Raw genomic sequence first — 22,179 nt, 5'->3', positions numbered from 1 at the left:
ATTTTGAACTATTGGAAAATACCGAATAAAGTTAATCAGACAATATCTGTTCATATTTAACGCATCGAACGACGCGTTCGGAAGGTTCAATAGGTACATTGTAGTTTTATTGATATCAGATATACGAAACATACGAAAACATGCTATCGACCGCTTAAATGATTGCTGTCTAAAGCAGTTGTGCTACATTGTTCGTATTGTTTATAGATCTCCCAATGTCGATATATAGCATTTAGACTCTTATTTAACCCACCGAATCGTTAAACACTCATCACAAGAATTTATCGACATGTTGGTAAAAATGTGACACTATGTTAGCATTTACACGGTATATTAAGAGATTATTCAACCGTATTCAACTCCACCAGGTCACATCGTCCTGGCAAAGCATTATCGGTCCAAGAACTTTCGCTCAATGCTGTGCCGCAAAGTCGTAGACATTTTCGGCGCGACATTTGTCAGAACATTTGATAATTCATTTTAACAATGTTTTGTTGCTAGATATAGTAATACGCCGGTTGTTTGCAAGCGTGGGTTATTTCTGCAATAACTATTTTGATCAAGGATACTGTTTAAATTGTACTGACGAATTCCGGGATATTTAAGTATAAAATGAACGTGCATAAATGCTTTAAATTAAAATGGTGACACCAATGTGTCATTATGATAATATATGGTGCTACATTGTATAACTATATTGACACAGAAAAACACTTTATTTAACTTTATAGTTTACATGAGTGTGCTAGCATGTATTGTTCACTAAGTTGTTAACTTAAATGACTTCATCATGCCTCTTTGATTTTAGACATTAATCTGATCACATTTGCTTCATTTTATTTGTGAAATTTGACGCCATACAGTTTTGTTGTTCTTAGATGACGAATTCGGTATGCGCGAACGAGTCCACGTTGTTTAAAGATGCTCGGAGTATAGAGAAGTATTGCATTTGCGTGATTTAATTCATTCGTATCTAGACTCATTACTGCGAGTAATTGAACCACAGACTATGACTTAACATCTATTTCTTAAATTTATCTTTTCAGAAATGTGTTGATATGTCTTAGCGAAAAAAGCTTTCAAAAGCTTCCAGTCCATTATGTTTGAAATAATTTTCATTTTCAATCGCGCGCTTTGACGATTATCTCCGGATACCGAGAGATGCGATGACTTCGGCATTAATCAACAACAAGATGATAATTAGCTAGATGTAAACATACAGATGTTCATACAGGATACATCATTAGGCAATGAACATTCTTTTTAAGATGACTTCAGGTTTGCTATCAATAACCATCATCAGAATTTACCTTTCGAAAAATATGCGTTTAAAAGCAAATAAGTACATTATTTTACAAAATTCATCATCTTTAATCTATTCAGCAATTCGTTGAAACTGCACAAGATTATATTTGGTTCCTTTCAGATACAGAATTCATTTGTGAAACCAAAACATATAGGCATGTTTTGATCTGAATGTGAGACTGTTTATGTAATCAATGAACACTAGTGAGCTTCGATTTCTATTGAACGTTACTCCCGGATAAATTAATGCAATTTATAAGGCCTGGTACCTGCATTCATACTCATTCATTAATATTTTGAAAATTGTATGGTATGTTCAGCTCTCTTAACCACAACACAACGAAGCTTTTGACGTTATAGATTCATATGATTGGTGTCTTAAAACGCGTACGTTAAGCATTTCATACTTCAATAGCCTTGGTTGATTTTAATTATAACTGTGTTTTCACTTAATGCTTGGTGAGGGGTAAGTTAAACTTTATCTTTAAGCAATTCGATATTTGTTCAACTGTTTTTGTGTTCATGTTATACCCACAGTTTGCAATCCTGTTTTGTATAAAGCTACTATAGTCTACATAAATCGGTTCAAAATTTGAATACATAAATATGTACACGCACATTTCTTTGGTGCGTGTGTCGGTAACGTTGCAAAAAATACATCGCAATAAAACAGATTGCAGTGACGGTATGCAAGCTATGCGTCCTAATGTAACCGGAAGCTCAAACACTGCTCAGGAGCAAGTTGGGTTTTGTTCTACAAATCACTTTACACATTCGCAAGCATGGCAGGTGGTAGTTGCACATGCAAAAGAAACAAGTTTTCACATTAACAAAACTGACAAACAAAGGTACATATATTATCGTTTCACGTAGACTAATTCAGACGTTCGATGTCAAGGCAATAATAGTGAATATAATGAAAAAAATTGGTGCTGATCTCTATATAAACAAACAAGAATCGAGAGCAAAAACACATGTCTGTGGTATGGGTACATCATTGTTAAATATAGATGTAACTTCAATAGTTAAAAATGAGTCAAATTATGAAAATGTAAAGTGTATCGGCCAATTACAAACTGGGCTTTATGCATGTGCGTAAAATGTGGTCCCATATTAGAATGCACAGTCTCGAATAAAATCCAGTTTATGCGGAAAGGGCCTTAGCCCTTAATTAGCCGGTGCGGCCTGTGACCACACTTAACGCACATCCATTAAGTAGCCTCTTTTTTTCGAGAGCGAAGCTCAAGTATGATTTCATCATATTCGCCCTAATCCTCGTTTCTTTATTCATGTACATTAAACGTTCGTATATTGTTTATTTACCGACTAGCAACAAGATAATGACAATTATTTCTTAAATAGCATTAGTTATCTGCTTATAAGGTTTCTTCGGACTCCTACGTATAGTTTGCGTTTCAATGAAGTAAATTGTAAAGACGTGTCAGATCATTGTCTGCGACCTTTTGATTATAATGTCATAATAAAGTAAAGGTGCGCATGTTAATTGTAGAGAAAGCCTTTGATATATAGTTACGTCTGATATATGGTTACATTTTAATAAGCCTTTAATGTTATGGGCTAGCGTGTCGGATATCAGTGTCGTATATCAGTAAATAAACATTGTGCTTTTACCCCAGACAAATATTTCTCTGTTTGCTTTAAAAAAAATAAAACGATTATCTTTGCAGAGCGACACATATTGATAAAACAATAAATTGAGCATTTGAAAATTTGCGCAATAGTGTTGTCATCCCTACCTCAACGTTTCTTAGCTTTGGAACCGCCAAATATCTGGAAACACGTACTGAATGTCAATCATGCGGCGAATACCAAAACGGCGATTAAGAAACGTTTAATATTTAATCGCTCTCATTATTTTGAAAGTCATAAACAATGCGGGATAAATGCCTAGAGCAGCAGTTTATGGAAGTGAATGGAAACGTACGATCACCGAAAATATATAAACGACTAACAATGGGATAAAACGGCGAACAAGTGGTGATACAATATTTATGTTAATGAGGAAGTTTAAACTTCCATACAAGCAAACAGATAGGAAAAAATGATTCTTCTTGCCCATAAACCAACCAATATCATACCTGGTACTTGACAACATTACGCTATTTAAGCTTAATATATAAGAATTAAGATTGTACTTGTCTCTGCGTAAATAGGCAGATATTTCCTGTATTTTGAAATATTTTCAGATTTCAAATTGAGTAAATAAAAAAATACATCTTCACAATTATCACATCAAACGACGCTTTTAAAAGGTTCGATTTGTGAAATTGAACTTTTACTTCAATATGCTCCGTTCAGCGTACGAAAACATGCTATCGATCGAGAGATTGTTTTCTGTAACAGGTGTACTTTTTCCTTGTTTTCTGGTTCAGAAGACGATTTATTGCATTTTACGAACGATTCCGGAGATAATTTTTGTTTCACGATTGTCTTCGTATCTTTAAAAGATTCCTCGTTGACGTCGTATAGCAAGTAAAACTAATATTCATTTCGCTTATCAATATCGTAAGCTCGCCACGAGAATTTCACAAAATTTTGGTGGAATCTGTTTAGAATAATACGTTTGTTGTGAACGAAAGTTAGCGTATAAAATGTGTATGTATATAAAGAGACTAATCAACAGTAAGCAGGATCGGCAGTTTCTATCAGTCTGACGTAAAAATATCGATTAAAGAACATAAAGTGGATATGAACGATTTTGGTACGTGTTAAATTGTAATATATTGATAAAAATATGTTACAATAACACAAAATAGACAAGAAAAAATCTACATTGAAGACGAATTTCATAAAATGCAGCAAAGACAAATAAGCGCCCCGAGTCGATTGTGACGAAGATATTTCGTACATATTTTCCTACAATAACCGAAGCGTTCGTCTTTTTATTAGGATCGGAGTAAGTGTTCGTGTGTCGTATGAATAGATATCGTTGCAGGAAATTAAAATGATCCGTAAAACTAAATTTAGATTCACATTGTACATGCATGATATACATACTGGCGAAATCGACTGTACAGACATTTTCGATTTCAGAATTAAATATCTGGCTTATTTCGCATTTTTCGACACATGTCCATCTTAACTTTTATTTTATTTTTATATAAACACTATATACAGCAAAAATACCAAAAAATTAGACGGATTTACCGTTTACTTTTTGAAATAAAATAAAAATGCAACATGCATCATTCGTATTTTCAGCAGTAAATTAATCAATTTAGCCATAACGTTGTTTTAATTTTAAAATTGAAGGATGTGCATACAATTTTCAACATATTTAACAATAAACATAGCTTATGTGCTATATTAAATCAAATTACGTTAGAAAAGAAATAAAACGCGTCGCAAAAAGTATGCGATGTCGGCAGGAATCGAACCTGCGCGGGAAGATCCCAAAAGATTTTTAGTCCATCGCCTTAACCACTCGGCCACGACAACTTCACATCATTGCAACCTTAAATTAGATATCCATAAATAAACAGGTAAAAAGGCTCGCTAAATCTTTGAAGAAATCGCGAAATCCTTTTTTTCAGATGATTATTGGATCAAAGTCAATATTTATAGTGAAACTAATGTATTCTAAATGAATATTTAAAAACATATATCGAAATTCGAAGTTTGAAAAAAATAAATTGCATCTCTCGAAAATAAGCGGTCATTGAAGATCGGCAATGATCGTAAAATAAATCGCGGGAAATCATTAGAGGTGCGCTACCTTAAGAGATTATTCAACCGTATGCAACTCCACCAGGTCACATCGTCCTGGCAAAGCATTATCGGTCCAAGAACTTTCGCTCAATGCTGTGCCGCAGAGCCGAAAACATGCTATCGATCGAGAGATTGTTTTCTGTAACAGGTGTACTTTTTCCTTGTTTTCTGGTTCAGAAGACGATTTATTGCATTTTACGAACGATTCCGGAGATAATTTTTGTTTCACGATTGTCTTCGTATCTTTAAAAGATCCCTCGTTGACGTCGTATAGCAACTAAAACTAATATTCATTTCGCTAATCAATATCGTAAGCTCGCCACGAGAATTTCACAAAATTTTGGTGGAATCTTTTTAGAATAATACGTTTGTTGTGAACGAAAGTTAGCGTATAAAATGTGTATGTATATAAAGAGACTAATCAACAGTAAGCGTGATCGGCAGTTTCTATCAGTCTGACGTAATAATATCGATTAAAGAACTTAAAGTGGGTATGAACGATTTTGGTACGTGTTAAATTGTAATATATTGATAAAAATATGTTACAATAACACAAAATAGACAAGAAAAAATCTACATTGAAGACGAATTTCATAAAATGCAGCAAAGACAAATTAGCGCCCCGAGTCGATTGTGACGAAGATATTTCGTACATATTTTCCTACAATAACCGAAGCGTTCGTCTTTTTATTAGGATCGGAGTAAGTGTTCGTGTGTCGTATGAATAGATATCGTTGCAGGAAATTAAAATGATCCGTAAAACTAAATTTAGATTCACATTGTACATGCATGATATACATACTGGCGAAATCGACTGTACAGACATTTTCGATTTCAGAATTAAATATCTGGCTTATTTCGCATTTTTCGACACATGTCCATCTTAACTTTTATTTTAATTTATATTGAAATATAGGTATAATAAGTTTTTTTACGTTTTATATAAATTGATAAATATTTGACAAAATATTACATACCCACTTTAAAGCTCGAGGGCCTATGCTGTGACGCAGAACTGATAACATGATCGACCCGCCCTATATCCGATCATTTGACGATGCATTTTCCCAAGTATGTGTTTCCCGATATAATTACAGGCCGTTTGTTAATAAGTGTGGGTTATTTAGAAAAAATTTTTCTTAAGAAGCTGATGTTGTGTCTCACAGCTCTGAAGAATTCCGGGATATTGAACCTGTGTTGACATTAAAACCTAAATTAACGTTCATAAATGCGCTAAACCAAAATAGTTTCACACGCGTCGTTTCTTTGCAAAGATATAAAAAAACAACATAAGAAACTTTTCTAACCCTGAATTTTCAACTTTGGTCGCATCACATTTTAATGAAGATCACCACAGCGTAAATGACTTTTTCTTTATGCCAATTGATGTTGTTAACAACAACATAGATCGTCTATGTAAAGAAACTTACTATATACATAGACTTAAAACATTACACCCAAATGGTATGAATAACAAAGTTCTTTTTAACATAAAAGACTAGCTCTTCAATTTAATTAAGCTTACTTTTGTTTTTTCCTATTAGTATTTTTATATATAATTTTATAGGAAATTGTGTATTCTTGAATCCGAATGTTAAGCTTAATTTAATTTACGTTCATTTTATTGACGTACGTTTTACCGCATTTTAATGTACGTTAAGTCAATGACGTAACATCCGCTTTCTGTTATTATTTGTATTATCCTGATGAAGGCGTAAGCCGAAACGTTGATAAAAAAGGAAAGAAAAATATGTGTTTTTGTTGGATTTATCATACTATATTTGCAAAGATATGTAAGATTAGCAAAATATATGGTGATACATTTCTTTCTACATTTACTTAAAGGGACTGTCCATCAGATTAAAGCGTCGTTCGACGCGAATCGATATTTTGGGAAGCTACGAGGATTGCTTATAAAGCTAAAAAATACTTCCGCATTTGACGTGAGCGTGGATGGTCGAGTGGTAAAGTCGGGAGACATTTTACTCCAAGCTTCCGTGACTCTAGGGGTCAGTGGTTCGAGCCCTGTGGATGTTAACGTTTTTTTCTTCTTATTTTAAATTGTATTATTTTGTACTAGAGATTTTTAGTTTAAATGTTTAAATGTATCAATATAAAGCATTTAAAGCATTTAATGACAAGCTTTAATACATGCTAAAATCTGTTGGACGGCCCCTTTAAAACGAAAAGGTCATTTATGTGTTTTGTTGGTCACTTTAGTGTTGGAATGTATCATTCACTTTGATCGACTAAAATGACTGTATAAAATGATTTGAATGTGGCGTCATTTTTTGTTCATACGGCGTGATAGGTATGCATGGAGGAATTTATGCCGTAGGAAGATGTTAGGAGTAAAGACAACTATTGTTGTTATGTATAACATTTCTGTCGCATTCGTGATTTAAAGTGATATTATGGGCATCTAACAGTTTATAGGTTTCTATCGCAACCGTTGTTTATTTTTGGTGTTTTCACTTCATATACACTTATATTTGTTAATGCAGCATCAACATACTCAAACAATATCCCGGAAAGAAAAAATAATGCATTTGAATATCAACCGTACGTTCGTTTGACAAATGACCATGCATGTACGATGTAAACCTAAATTTAGTTTTAGTGCAGATTCGTTCATACGACACAAAGACACAATTTTGTTTTACGGATCATTTTGGCTTAGAGGACTGGGTAAGTCATGTTAAATCTCGTATATACAATATATTTTTAATAAAAAACTGGTAGCAAGATGAGTTGCAGATAATTGGTCAGCAATCATATTTTAACTAACTCTTTTGACCTGTAAATTCTTTTCAGCTCAATTCAACAGTGACAAATGCCCATAATATCACTTTAATTCAAACGCATCTATACTCCTGATTGTGAGTTATTCGAAAACAGACTATGATACAAAACTATATTTCTTACAGATTCTCAAACTGTATTATTCCAGAAACGTTTTAATATGTCTCGTTAAAAAAGTAATCATTTTGACACGTTTTCACATTCTACAAAGTCAAAATTAACCCATAATGACATTTTCTTTGTCGCTTAAAATAGTTATCAATGAACAATTCTTTCAGTACTCTCTGTATTTACATTAGTATTTTCATTTTAAATCGCCCGATTGGACGAAATATCCGTAGACGCACTTGTTAACACCAACAAATCCCCGAAACTGCACCAGATGATCTTTTTAGATAAAGATATATCGGTGAAAAAAACATATCGGCATGTTTACTCTGAATGTGGGACTGTTTTTGTGATCAATACACGACAAGGTTAAAATCTGAGTGCTTTGATCTATATTGAACTCCCGGGTAAATTAATGTAATAATGGGGATTCATACCTGTATTCATAATTTTAAACTAGGGCAAACTCGTGATCGTACCATATCAGGAGGGGTGATTACACAGACAGACGGGGTGATTATACAGACAGGCGGGGTGATTATACAGACTGGCGGAGTGATTATACAGACTGGCGGGGTGATTATACAGACTGGCGGGGTGGGTATTCAAATGCACAAAGTGCAGCATCAGATAGAAGTGCAAACGTGGAAAATAGACGTGATTGGAACGCTCGAAATAATGATTATGGTGGAAGCAAGAGAAAAATCTAGGCTGTTTGCGGGTTTTGAAACGTCTAAAACTTTAGTTCTGATTCTCAATCTGATAACTATATTTTAAGAGGAAATTGTATAAGATATTGATATTTTGATTTATTAGGATTGTCCGAGGCACATTCTAAAGATAATGAATCATTAAACATTGATGGATTCACATGTATATGTCATAATAGGAAAAATGCGCATAGAAAGGCAAAGACTGGATCAGGTGGTGTGGCTCTTCTAATAAAAAAATATCTTGTATCTAATTTAAGTTATGAAATTTTAGATACTGAACATGAGGGTATTTTGTGGGTATTGTTGAAATTTAAAAATAATCTGTATTGTAACATAAAAGTATGTGTTTGTTATTTACCCCCAAAGAATTCTACAAGACAAATAGATGCAACATTATATTTTGAAAATTTACTGCTACATATATGTAAATACCATGATGCTGAGTCAATCACGTACCTGTGTGATGATTTCAACAGTGGACGAGCAGATCTCCAGGATTGCATCGCGGGTGTCGATCAATTACCAGAGAGGCATGTCGTTGAATTCACTCAGAATCAATATGGAGTTTTGTTGACTGAATTTTTTATCAATGTCATTTTGCGATTTTCAATGGTAGAAGCTCCTTAAGTAATGACTTCACATTTATTGGTCCACAGGGTGCATCGGTTGTGGATTATTGACTTGTTCCGTATGAGTCACTAAATACAAGTTTTGGGCAGTTTGAAGTACTTAGTGTCTGGTTTTGTGGATAAAGCATCACTTTTTTGGGCAACTTGGCAAAAATGCAAAGATGGAATATATTGTTTGATGTTAATTGTAATTATGATGATATTGAACAGAAAAAAATCATTTCAATAGAGAAAACAAATTTTGATACAACAAATGCTGATGCAACCTTTTTGTCTTATATTGATGTACGAAATAAGATTTTACACATAAATTTGGTTAAATAAATAGTGTTCATGGTGATATGTATGAAAAGTTACATCATAAGGTTCTAACTTTGTCTTCCTCTGGTACCACAAAGAAGAAATTTAGGTCAAAAAAGCCTTGGTGGACTGATCACTTAACAATGTTATGGACAAATATGTGTTAAGCAGAAAAACAATGGTTAAAATGTAAACCAAATTAAAAACCACATTATAAACATATCTATGCTCAGAATTATCTGAATAGAAAACTTGTTGATAGTGGTGTGCAACGGGCTAAGAGGCATTTTGTCTATCAGGCCCAGCTTGATTTGGAATCTACAGTAAATGCTTCGTCAGGTTCATTTTGGAAAACTAATGGGAAAATAGGGATAGAAAATGAACGATTGAAGAAAATTCCCTTTGAGGTAAACTTGGCCGACGGCTCCTTCTGAAATGACCCCAATGCTGTGCTTAACAAATGGGGTTCTGACTTCAGAATGCTTCTTAACGCAGAGGACACAACCGATAGAAGTAATAGTAATTTTAATACTTTTGATTGTTCAACTTCTGATGGCAATATAGATGAAGACTCTGTGTGATAGAATGATACATATTGAAGAGGGTCTTAAATGTATTTTAGCTGCAAAATCTGGAAAAGCTCCTGGTTATGATCAAATACCTAGTGAGTTGTCAAAGAATGATGGAGCTCTAGTTATGTTACATAGTTTATATAATAGATGTTTTATTACTGTTAAAGTGCCTAGTGCTTGGTCAAAAGGCATTATATCGCCTATACTAAAGTCGTCAACGGCAGATCCGAGAGATCCTATGTCTTACCTTGGAATAACACTCGTCCCTACTATGTTTAAAACATATTGTAGTGTATTAAATAATCGTATCACACAATGGTGTTTAATATAAAATGTTATAAATGATGATCAAAAATGGTTTTATTAAGGAAAAGAGCACTATTGATCATGCCCATGCTTTGACAAATGTAATTGAAACCAGAAAATTGAAAAAGTTATCAACTTTCACAGCATTAATTGACTATCGGAAAGCATATGACACGATTGGTAGAGCTCTTTTGTTTGAGAAATTAAGGCATGAGAGACTACAGGACCGCCTGCTACAAGCCGGGAAGTCCTTATACAGTGATGTGAAATGTTGTGCGAGGGTAAATGGGTTCGATTCAGAGTGGTTCGACATAAAATGCGGCTTAAAGCCCTGTGTCCCCTGTGCTTTTCAATCTCTACATAAATGATTTGATATCCTTTTTGAGTAACTTAGGAGTTGGTATTGACATAGATGATAAAAAATATGTATTCTCCTTTTTTGCTGATGATGTAGTTCTGCTCGCAGAAATTGTTGATGACCTCCAACTGTGATTAGATTCTTTATCTGCCTGATGTTCACGAAATAAAATGTAAGTTAACTGTGATAAATCAAAGATTGTCCATTTTAGACCAGAAAGTGTTCTAAACATGTGTTTAAAAATGCTTGTATGAACTTAGAAATTGTACATTGTTATAAATACCTTGGTGTTATCTTAAATGAGTACTTAGACTACCATGAAATAGCAAAACGTGTAGCTATGTCTGTATCTAGAGCACTGGGTTTAGTAATTAATAATTGTAAAGCTTTTGGTGGCTTCCAGTTTTCAACCTTTACACAACTGTTTGATTCCATGGTATGGCCCATAATTAATTATAATGCGCCAACATGGGGAGATAAATCCTATTCATGCATCAACGCAGTTCAGAATAGAGCTATGCGGTACTATCTTGGTGTTGGTAAATACACGCCTAATGCGGCTGTTTTGGGTGAAATGGGCTGGACACCACCAATAGTTAAACAATTAGGATCTGTTTGTAAACAGCATTTTAAAAATACGAATATGGATGAATCTAAAATTAACATGAATATATATAAAAGGACAAAATCATCTGTTCGAAATGGGTACACAAGATTAAAGGTGTGTTTAAATGATCTTAATATGTCTGATATTGTAGATCTTAGGTAATAGTTAGCATGTTATAAATGTTATAGAGTCTAAGTTATTAGAAAAGGAAATTGTTAAATGGAGATATTTAGTTAATAGAGAATCTGGACAAAGGAACATAGGACGTAATAAATTGAGGACTTATTTGAGGAAACTATTTAAAGTAGATTGTTGGTACTGAAACATATATTAGCGGTAAAATACCATTCAATTATAGAAGTGCTTTAACTAAGTTTAGGCGCCGCTTAGGTAAGAGACCGGTCGGTATGAAAATATAGAGCTATGCAATAAAACTTGTTTCCATTTAATAGATAAGATCGAGGATGAATTACATGTACTCTTTCACTGTCCGTTGTTTGTTGATGCAAGGCAAATGCTAATGGATAATTTAGGTGTAAATCCTGATAATCATTCCATGCCAGATTGTGAAAAATTGAAATATATATTTACTACAGAGAATGTTATGAATTTATCAGCCAAAATCTGCTATTCTATTCTTCATGAAAGGAAAAACAAAACATCTACTTAAAATATGTTTAAAATTTAATGAGACCTACTTTGGAGTATTTTATCCTTTTCATTAGTATATCCACAGTTGTAATATGCTAGGTAGTGCAAAATAACTCCCTTAAATGGTGTGCACCCAGACTGAGGAGACCAAATCCTGTATAAAGTCCAACAGATTGTAATGGGAAACTGGATAGGGTTGCTTATTTCTTCGGAAGAAGTATGTGCTGGATGTCTGTTCTGCTAAATGTCTCTATCAGTCTGGAGTCACCGTTCAGGTTTTTTTTTCTTAGTTATAACTTTTAACTGATATGGTTTTACAATGTAAGTTATGTCACTATAGTCGTAGTTTACAGGGTCTGTTAGTTTTTATCTAAGCGTGGGTAACAATTGCTAATCAGTTCATTTCCAACCTGGTCAGCGGTGATAATCGATTTCTTAAACCATTTTATATTATGCGCGTTAGTGTCTCTTTTCGCAGTGTCAGCATTTTACTTCATTACATGTATATCTTATGGCAGTTTTTAATTATGGATTAGCAATGGTAACCTAACTTTTAATTTAAATTTGTATATAGAGAACAAGTATGTAAAAACTGTGCAATATTTAACTCCTCATAGTCTGCTATAATTCTTACATAGAATGGTCATTTTCATGTTTTTATGTATGTTTTAATGCTTTGTAATTAGTATGTACATGAAATGGATGAGACTTAAATAAAACATTGAATTTGTCATAGATAAATTGGTAATGTTCCCATTGAACTGAAGAATAATATAACAAAATAACGAATACTTTATGTTTGTACCATCGGCAATATTATTTGAGTTTATATACGATTTATTTATGGTATTTATTTTAGGATAAAGATAAAACAAATAAATACAAACGCAAAAACAAGTACAGTTCAAGCAGACAAAAGTTTACACATAAACATAATACATTTTATAGCAATAATTTTATTATATATTAAACAAGTGGGCAATAATACTAAGTCAATGAAAATAAGTTCGCGAGTTTTAGACAAGTAAAATCGACGTTTATGATTTTTTGACACCAGGATCTTAAATGTTGGTATCGTTGGCTATAAACGGTTTTATTTCTATTAAAGGTTAAAAACGTATTAAGCATTTTCTGTCTTCTCCTTTTATTTTACATTAACACCCTTATTCAATTTTTAATTTGTGTTAAAATAGTCGGAATCTACTACTTCGCGCTATTTTTATATTGTCTTTGTTCTATTATTTCTAAGTATGATTAGCGTTAAATGCGTTTTATACATGTGCAATAGGTGCAAAGTCTACCAGATTAATGAATATTTATTTTCCAGTTCTGTTTCAATTGAATTGGTTTAATTATACCTAGTGATAGTGTAATAGTGCCTGGGTTTATCCGAACTCCGAGAAAGTGTCCGCGGTGTGGAAGAGTACACTTTACATAATGAAAATAGTCCACTGCATGTTACGTTTACATTGCGTAACACATCTTTCCTTAAAGGTCGCAGGGGCAGGTCAGCAAAAAAATACATTCGCGAAGACGCATCGGGATTTGTGAACTCTAAAATACGCACATACACGCGCGCAGCACAGCAACTGAGGCATGGCAACGGTTACCTTAATTACGGCCGATTCCTTATCAGATCAACGGGAGGAAATGATCATTAGATCTATTACTTCATTATGTAAATAAGGCTAGAATTTTTTAATTAAATGATTTTCGGATTGTTTTTTCTAAAAGTGTCGGGTAGGAGGACGGAAAAAAAGATGGGTGACCAAATATGCACTCCTTTTTAAAATGTTATGGTATGAAGTTCTTTTTACTAAGCATTCACAGCGATTGTTTTCAAACATGTTGATGTGCAAAATGACAATAATCAGACTGTAGGTCTTGATGTGAAGTTTTTAAATTAGTTTGAATTTAAAAAATATGTTAACTGGTTCAAAAGGTATGCAATTTTTTCATTTGTCCATAATAAACGTTTTGGTGATTTTTTTTGCTGAGCATTGTGGTCATAGTACCTGTGCGTTTTGCGGACTTCGTGCGTGGGACAAAATAACTTTTTTTCATTTTGCTATCATTTGAATTTATTGTTTTGTTTGAATTGTCTCATTTGGTTGAAACTTGCCATCTGTATGTTTTTTTATTTCACAAGGAATCCATATTTTGCATTAAAAATACTTTATCTCAACAAACAACACAATTAATAAGCTATTGGGGTTTAAAAGAACCATTTAATAGTTCATTGTCCAGTTAAAATCAATACCGCAGACAAATACAAATAGCATAATATAACGCTTTTTCAGGGTTTTCACTGGCCCAAAAAAAGTTGTCGCCACTTTATCGCGGTGTGAAAGCCGCCGGTAATTCCAACTTTATGAATAAGGACAATCATTTAAGGAACCTTACGACATTAATGAATAATGGCGGCCATTGACTATATTTTATTACTTTGAGAAGTACGTTAATACATAAATAACAATAAGTACCTGTCAATAATACCCGCAAGGGGAGTTAGACAGTATAGATAGATAGATAGAATTATTTATTAAAACCTAGTATCACACAAATATACATCATCTGAAAGGAAAAATAAATCCAACATCAGAAAATAAAGCATCTCAATTCAATTGTTTAACAGTTACATTTGGTTATTTGGACATGATATACATCAACTTCTGTTTATTATCAAATTTTACAAATTCTAAAACAACACCTATTGTTAAAAGGTTTTCTGTTAGCTGTGGTGGTCGATTTCCAGGGTCAATTAAATGCATATTTTTCACATCTATTTCTTGACAGAAAGGCCCAGGAAAATAGCCACCATCCATTCTTGTTGTCTGAAATAACACAAAACATATTTTTACAAACTATATACAACAAATCAACACATAAATATCACTATCTTTGTATGTCCGAATTTTAACATATCCGAAATATAGTACATCGAGGGAAAGACCTACTTTTGATTTCAGAAATAGTTGGTATCTTAACTAAAATATATCGTTCCCAGAACATTATAATTATAAAACTGTTAAACATAAATGCTCACAAATGCCTGTTGGAACAAGATAGTAAACATGTGTTTTTGTCATGGTACATGTATTGATTAAAGAAATAGCGTCCCTAATAATCGTTATAATTATCGATCTTCGTGACAGTTTATCCCAGGATAACATAATTGATAGTTCAATCTCATAAAGGAGCCGTTTATCCGATAATAACCCCCATGAACTTGACTATTTTATTTGGGCATTCATGGCTTGAAATCGCTTTTAAAAACTGTTGATTTGCGATTTTTGAACTTTTGGTACGAACCAGTTCGGAACAAAACCGAATTTTCGTACCCATTTCGTACCGATTGAAAATAACGAAAAAACACATTTTATATGCACAAATTCTTCACCACAACTGCATTAAACAACACATAAAATTGTATTCTCTAAAATATGACCGTATGTGTGCGTAAAATATGGAAGGTTTAAAGTTGATGGGCGTAAATTGGTTTCGCATTTGGAGCACCTGTTTACTTAAAATCGTTCTTTTCTTATTGCTTTCATAGTAATGTTTTGTCATTTGAATAATATCAATTTTATAAAATTGTAAAGAAATAATAAAATATTTACTTACAAATAGATTCCATTCAGGATTTCATTTGACGGTTGCATAATATTTGGAAATTAGCAGACTTTGCTGATGAAAGCGTTGTACATAGCGTTCTTAAACAAACAATGATGGCGTAGCTTTTGGTAAATTCCAGCACATGTACATGATGAAGGATGTTCACGTATTACACGATGATAGGGCGATTACTACAACTATTCCGCTCACCGTCAAAATTTTATACTTCTGACAAGAGCACCGTATCCTTCTGACGAAAAGAAACATGGCGAACGAAGCAATATCAGGTAAGTGGGTGACAAAATGTTTTATTATAAGACACTGCAAAATGATTGCCACTTGCGAATCACTCCATCGAATTTCTGAACCAATATGTCGTCTATTTAATTATTTACCAGTCGTAAAATATTTAGCATGACTTTGAAATAGTGTTAACAAAAAGTCGTGTCGCGCTCGACACCATTCGTACTTGTGAGAAAAATGTAATAATCAGATGATTGTCGATGTGTCAGACCTGATGTGGCAGACTTAAATCATTGTATATATGTAAACAAGAACATGCCATACGAACCTGTTTGTTTAAATATCTGTTAAATGCCTATTGTTTTTGGTGAAAACATGCATCACTTACATAAATATCGATGCACCGCGCAACACTGATTATAAACACCGTATTTATATTCCGTGTCACTGAAATTCGTGGCACCGCTAACTTCTGCACATGGTTTTAAATGAAAAGCTAGAACGTGTGCTGAATTTATTTACGATAATCTTCCATTTATAAAAGTTTCATGTCCCAGAATTGATCTTGAAAATGATAGCATGCTTGCACCAAAAAGGTTCACCGGGATCGATTGTCTTGCTTTCCAGTACGTGATGGGTACATGTTTAAGTCTCATGTTTCAATTTATCTGTATTGTTGTGGTAAAATACAATCATTATTGATAATTATTATTTATTGATTTCAGATTCATAATCAGTAAAAAAAAAAGATGTCCAGCTACGATTATGGATGGTATAAGCAAATGTTGGTGTAAAACTAACCGAAGGAAATAATAAATTTAGTTATGTATAGAGTGTACAAAGTGATGTTGCATTAGATTAACGTACTGAAATATGAATGTGATGTTTGTGGCCAAAACCAAAGATATTTACCGGTACCAAGATGCTCTCGACTCCTTATATCAGAAACAAAGGGGTAACACTTATTTAAAAAAACTTTTTCGAGACTGTCTATAGAAGCTTGTGAGTGCATGTCTCCATAGATAAGACATTACAGCGCGGTCCGTTTTAACGAGATGTAAAGGGTTCGAATCATATATAGTTATTTCCGTCAAGTATTTAAAAAAAATGAAAACCAAATATTTTCAAAGTAAATTGTAATATTCGGCACCAGGAGGAAAAAGTCTCCTTTTCTTGTTTTTTGGTTTGTTCAAACATAAATTTGAACATCTCTTCCTTCTGAAAGAAAAAATATCAGAATAAAGCGGTGCCAAAAAAATCATAAAGATGCGGTGCTTTTACGGACATTGTTGAGCGGTGTTCATATTTCTATAATGTCAGTGTTGAGCGGTGCATACTTGCTACACGTGTACATGTAAAAATCACCGTTATGGTGCTCTTGTCAGAAGTATAAAATTTCGACGGTGAGCGGAAAAGTTGAGGTATACGGGTTTTAGAAAAAGTTCAAATGAGTTATAAATCATCATAACAAACCCATTTTTAATTACCCACATTAAAACACGGTGATAGGGCGAATACGTTATGTTGTTATTTCATCAGGTCCACATGATTTATTATTATTTTGTGTAAAAACTGCCTTTTGTATTTCGTTTTCCGTTACTTTAAATAGTATTTTGGAGTTTAAAGAAAGAACGTTGTTGCTTTTCTGTTAGCATTTTCATTATGTGTGTGCTCATTTGTAGTTTGCAAGTTACTCATTTTTATTTTATTTTATTAGTTGTTGCATTTTGAAGGATGTCCAATATTTTCTAGCTTGAGATTTTGCGATATCGGTATCTTCGTTAAATTTATCTTTAGTTTTTGCAGTTTTTTTTATTTTGTTATAAATAGTTCTTAGTACCCGAAAAGACTTAATTGATTAATGATATTTCGTGTCTTTTTGAATTCTCGTTTTGCATCAAGACATTGTTTGTTGAACTAAGGGGTTTTTATTGTGCTTGAGAAGGTTTTACTTCAAACCCGTGTCACATGCACACACATTCTTCATCCAAAGCCGTGTTCTTGTTAGAGTTCATCCAATATTCGTATATGCTATGCCACACGAATCACATGTACTAATTATGAGTTCGAAATAAATTTAGTTTGTGTGCGATTTTCTGTATTGCAATGTTTTTTTTTATAATGCACTGATACTTCAAAGAAAAGGTATATTGCGGCGTGATCTGAAAAACTGCTCCAATCCTGTATACTAAAATTATGTAATTCTTAAATGCAGTTTATATGTACTTGAAAATAGTACTTAACGCCGAGACCGTGGGGATATATATAAAAGAATACTTATATATTGTATAGTTTTTTTAAATATTCCGTTTGCTACCAGTTGATTGGTTGATTAACATTATGAAATAAATACTTGTCCGTGGGTTTGTGTAAAAAATCAATAACAAATGTATTTGGGTAAATGCGGACCGTTATTATTTCTTTAATCTTGCAAATCGTCCTCCGTCATATTTAGGTACACATAGTTAATAATCATCTGAAATAGTTCCAGTTGTAGCATTGAATTCACCATCAACACAAGTGATACCAAACGGTTCATAATGTTCTGTTCATTTTTCAAATCCGTCAAAAGCTAAGGACAAATAGTTATTAATATCCGATATTGATACAAATTGCATGTGTGTGTATTACATTTGAAACTGATATGCACAGTCGTCGCTTGAATATTTAAAGGAAAAATAGTGAACACGTATATCTTATGCAACATATATAACTAGTTAAAGTAACATTTTGATAAGCTTAACGGTTGACCTTATTTACAAAATTTATGATCTGAAATTAAATTATCATAAGTGAAAAACCTTACTTCGCACACCCACATGATAAATGATTTGAAACATGTTTTTACAATATTGCAGAAAATAATAAACTATACGCATGGAATTCATCATAATTTGTTCAAGTTTGTAATACAATTTAATGTATTCTTTCCACCATACGCCCTATTGAAATCTTTTTATTTTACAAAAATAATATATTTTCTGTTAAAACCGATTCATTACAATACCAAACATGAAACCGCAGATTTGTAAAGACTGTACATGTTAATCGTTATAAATTGTATGGTTGTATGCGATTAATTAAATTGCGCACAATAAATCTTATAAGTTTAATACTGAATGTTATATAATAAAACGACATTATTTTGTTACTTAATCATATGATAATTGTATCATGTTTTACTGTTTCTAGCATTCATAAGATTGTAATATGTGGATGTGACTCAAGTGAACTTTCAAACATGCGACCTTATTTGACTTCAATCTAAGAATTGTTATTGAACGATAATTCAAATATCAAACACATAAATGTCGACGAAATCAATGATCACATATAAATAGTTTCCGAAAAATATCCCGAATGCAGTAATCATTACTAAGGTATATTTATTTACGGGTGGTTCATAATACAATGACCTAAATGAATAGTGTTATTTATAAAGATAATCTCAAAGTTTTCTTTATCATTCTTTAACATTCATGCAACACTTGTGCATATAACAGTACACGTTTTTGGACTTAAGGATACGTGGAGATCGGAATAATCTCTATTAGACCACCTTGCGCCGTCTCTATGTGGAAAGCCCAACAAGCGGTTGAACACATACTCCAGGAACGTAGGATGACGCACGAGCCACTGAAGGAGAAGATATATGGCCCGATCTGTCAGCTTGCAACAGAAGCTGCACAGACAAGAAGATGCTTTACAGAAAACTGTTCTTTCATTCTTGTCCCAGGGCTCAAAATGTAGAGGCAATAAAGAAGAAAAATGTATATTAACCCACAAATGTACAGCTCTCTACAAATTCACGGCTCAAACTACGAATACATCCGATAAAATACTCTCCCGAATCTAAGCAAACCGAAACTCTTTTTCTTTTGTCCCCTATGAGGGTGTGGAATTTGCCATTTTCCTTCAGCGCGTTCTTTTGTCTGTATGTCGGATTTGTTTCTTGCGCGTGTAACCAAACAGTCAATACATTACGGCATGAACATATTCATACTAATTTTTTTCATTAATTTACTTAATAAATAAGCACTATCATTTTTTTAATTTCACACTATTCGTAAATTTTAACACGAGTAATAATTTGTTGTCTCCTTCTTAACATAATTAATAAAATTATCTAAGAAAGAAGTATTTTAGCATTCACTATTGTAGATTAGAAGCCTTATTGTAAGCTTTATTGATGTTGTTGTTGCTTTTGCATAGCATTTATTTTGTCAGCGACCATACGTAAGGTCCAAATACGCGATATTTATTAAAAGTGTAATTATGAAAGATGTAATACTTGACACGTGCAGCTCTTCTATCAAAAACCTAAGCCATATGTCTGATACATTTTATTATCAAAAGTATACAATCCCCATAATTATAAAACAGTTCATTATTCGACATCTGTAGATAGTACTTAGTACACGAGTATACGTGTCGTTTTTCGTTTGTGTTACACGTGTATGATTGGTTTTAACATAACATCTTTATTGTGATCAAGTTAATATAGATGGTTGATATGTTGTGAAAATGTAACAGACAATTTACACAATTTTGTTTTGAAGTCGTTTTACTTCCAAGTCCGCTGCAGAGTACTGCTTTTCAAATACGCTTACAAACAAATTAAAATGTTGCGTTTTCAAGAAATTAAAAACACTTATCCGTACAACAATATTTATAGAAGAAGTTAGTCAACCCAATACAACAATGTAGTATCATATGAAGTAGCATAATAAATACAATCATATCTAGTAATGCGATTGGTTTCCATAAAGATCGTATATACACATTGTTTCAAGTAAATGTATGCACATGTTCATGTTGTTTTTAGTTACCATGCTACAATTTAGAAAACAACGTGTGGGTGTTTACGCGGGACTTGGAAATATCACAACAATGAATGAGACAAAACATTAACACACAAACACAATTTGATATATTAGGTGAGTATCCAACGGCTAAAGGTATGAAGGCAATATCAAATTCTAGGCAAAACATGATAGAGCGACGATATACATACATATGTTTAATTTACATAACTCATTAACCAAATGGGCCGCAATAAATTAATATGTTTTGCATATTCGCATTTGTTTCTAAATTCACGTACACCATCCACTTAAAGTATTTATTATGCTATCATGCGTGAAAAATCATCATATGCTATATCACAAATGCAGAATAAAAGAACGAAGGTCACACACATTTTAATCTACGTTTTTTTGTCAACTATAGTGGCATAGGAGTCATTGCATTCTAACAAACACTTAAGTTTCATTACTGGCGCAATAGCTGTTTCTTACTCTTAACATTCTTGGTTTATCACGAAACTATCGTTATTTCTGTCTCTTCATTTAATCCTGTTTCGCAAGCAACACACATTTCCGGCGTTTTAGCTTTTACATCAAAATTCAAAAAAACTTCCTTATATCCCATTAAACTTATGTTATCCTTTTATCATAAAAATGCTAACATAGTAAAGAACACTTATTACAAAAAAACATATACATCACAATACATGTAGTTCTAAATCCTCCCCTAGAAAAAAGCAAATAAAAAGTATATACCAGTAACAATTCAATTACTTTGTTTTTATTTTGGTGTTCTTGAACATTTTGTTTATGACCCCAAAGCTGAAATTGTACATGGGTATTTTTAATGTGTTGCTTATATTGAGTTCGGTGTCAGTATTTCTTCGTGCATGTTGATAAACTTTAATAAAATTGTATTATAATGAAAATATTGATATTGGACAGCACAGAAACGTCATAAAAGATACAATGACAAAAATAAAAAATCTTTCACAGAGCAAAACTTACAATTCATTCGCCTCATGGATAGAACTTGATGTCTGTTTTCAATAACATATATTACTGACATAAAAATACCGTATATGAATTGACTCGAAATGAGTAAAAGAATCTGTAAAAGGTGGTTATTCTTAACAGTGTATTTTAACACAAGTTTTCCTGACCTTTATTAAATGTTTGTATGGTTGGTTAGTCATATATTTTTTCGTTTAATTCATTAAAAAAATCCTAAAACTTGCCAGTGCGGACATTGACCAGAAACGTTTCTACTGAAGCGTTAAGCAATATTTGTTGAAAAACAAATATAATATTATAACATATATCATTTCATCTTCCGTCTTTTTAAAAGTGTTAATCGACTTAAATTTCCAAGAAAAGCATTCTTATTTTTTCGAATGGAATTGATTACCGACGTTCGTCCAAATGTAATCCTTCAC

General features: G+C 32.8%; 1 protein-coding gene and 1 non-coding gene across 2 annotated transcripts in view; both read right to left on the bottom strand.

Moving 5' to 3' along the window:
- The window catches only part of LOC127834823 (uncharacterized), a 112,046-nt gene that overhangs the window by 66,576 nt on the left and 23,291 nt on the right, over positions 1-22,179 (bottom strand). The window lies entirely within an intron of this gene.
- On the bottom strand, positions 4,683-4,764 carry Trnaf-aaa (transfer RNA phenylalanine (anticodon AAA)). Its single transcript has one exon. It is a non-coding gene; the product is annotated as a tRNA-Phe (tRNA).

The sequence above is a fragment of the Dreissena polymorpha genome, chromosome 6 (genome assembly GCF_020536995.1).
Source record: "Dreissena polymorpha isolate Duluth1 chromosome 6, UMN_Dpol_1.0, whole genome shotgun sequence".
NCBI lineage: Eukaryota > Metazoa > Mollusca > Bivalvia > Myida > Dreissenidae > Dreissena > Dreissena polymorpha.
This window is presented reverse-complemented; position numbering and strand designations above follow the sequence as displayed.